The sequence below is a fragment of the Carlito syrichta genome, unplaced genomic scaffold (assembly GCF_000164805.1).
Source record: "Carlito syrichta isolate Samal-C Ts95f unplaced genomic scaffold, Tarsius_syrichta-2.0.1 Scaffold302066, whole genome shotgun sequence".
NCBI classification, from domain to species: Eukaryota; Metazoa; Chordata; class Mammalia; order Primates; family Tarsiidae; genus Carlito; species Carlito syrichta.
The window spans coordinates 136,344-138,419 of NW_007246162.1; positions in this window are offsets into that span (position 1 = coordinate 136,344).

A 2,076-nucleotide genomic window follows, 5' to 3' on the forward strand; every position below is an offset into this window, starting at 1 on the left:
TAAAAGCTTCTTTTGAGTTTTCTTTAGAAATAAACACTGCAGGATAAGAGAAAAGTGACAAAGACACCTGGACAAGAGAGGGGATTACAAAACTTTGAAGATCATAGAAGCCCTAGAGAGAAAACTCCTGCTACATGGAGAAATGTGTACTTGGAAACTTTCTTGAGACATTTCGAGAACTGTAATTCGGGACTTTGAACTAAAACTATCATTTTTGACTTTATGATAAAGACGCATTAACTAAAAGTAGACAGTGTTCTTGACTTGTTTGCCGCTTCTAGACCGCTAGATGGTAGTAACTTTTAAAGGATATGTACGTGAAGGAATTTTCTTTGTCTTGTCCCTTTACAAATGGTATAAAAGCTTTTCATTAGCTAACATTAAACGTCACCTGTTCAGCAAGCAGGTGTCCGAGTATATTATTTTTATTTTTCACCTATCCGTCTCTCCTTCAGGAAACCTCACGACCTAGCAGGGGCTAGGGCCCCGCAAAATGTGTTGAAAGAATCTCAAAAAAAAATTTTTTTTTGCTGAACCTGAACACAGTCTCTCACAGCAACACTAGCTGGTACACTGATGTCGATGAGTTCTGAGAATACTCACCTAGCAGGGAGAACCTGTACCACAGTGGGTCCATCCTCCAAAAGATAATTCCATTTTTGGGGAAGGGTCCCTCCTCATATACCAGAATTTATTTCCTGTTTAAAAAAATTTTTATTTTAAAGATGTAGGGTACAATTCAGGGTTAGGTATACACATGGTCATTGTACAGGCAAAGTTTAGGCATCACTTTGGTCCCCACATCACCTGGTTTGAGGTCAGGTACCCTTATTGATGAAGTATGCCTCCTCCCTCCCCTGGCAGCTTCCCACTACTACCAATCCCTCTCTCGTAGTAGTATGATAATTGTTCAGGGTCAGCTTATGAGTGAGAACATGCAGTACCAGATCTTTGTTTCTGTGATAGATCACTGAGTATTGCAGACTGTAAATCCATTCAAGTTGCCTTTCCTTTTTTAAAGCAAATTATATTCCACTGTATGTATATACCACATCTTGTTTATCCTCTAATCCATCCATTTGGTGATCACTGGGGTTGTCCCCCCTTTTGTCTATCACGAATAATGCTTCTCTAAACATGGATGTACAAATATCCTTTCAAATCCCTGCTTTCAGTTCTTTTTGGCTTATACCCAAAAGTGAAATTACAGGATTCTATGATAATTCTGAGACTACTTAGAAAAGTCTGGGCACAGAGTTTTAATTTTTTGAAGAACCACTATATTTTTTTTATAGGAGCTGCATTTTACATTCCTACTAGCAACATACAAAGGTTCCAATTCCTCCACATCCTTACAAATATTTGCTATTTTCTTTTCTTTTTTCTTTTTATAATGGCCATCTTAATGAATGTGAAGTGGTATCTCATTGCGGTAAGAGGTACCATTATTATCTGCATTTTTTTCAGATAAGAAAATGAAAGATTGGAAACTTGCCCATAGTCCTATAGCCCACAAATGGCAGAATTGGAATTGAAACCATCAGAAGTCAGAATTGAGTCCATCCTACTTTGGCTCTGTGTTCTTAAAGTCCTACGCCAGGCTACCTGGTGGAGAGCTTGGGGAAAGGAGTCAGAGGCATGAGCAGGTGAGCCTCGAATGGCAACGGGGTTGTAAGAGAATGCAGGGGTCAAATCACAAAGACCCTTGTATTCTTCTCCTGAAAAAGTTTCAGTTCTTCTAAACAGTTTGGGATCGTAAAATGTATAAGGTAATTATATTAATCCAAGGATAAAGAAAAAGAAACATGAGATGAGTTCATTAAAAAAACCAAAACACTCCATTCCTCAGAAATGTAATCAGGATGGCTGTAGGTTAAGACCTAAAGTAAGAAATAAGTTATTTTTTTCCAACAAAGCACAACTGAAAATCACGAAGAATAGTAAGATGTTGGCTTCACATTTTTCCATTTGTACTGAGCAAGAATATTTTGGGGCATCTAATGGAAAATATAAGTTGAAGGGTTAAGAGAGCACTCAACAGGCATCGCTGCAAATCATTCTTCATAGGTTGAGGAA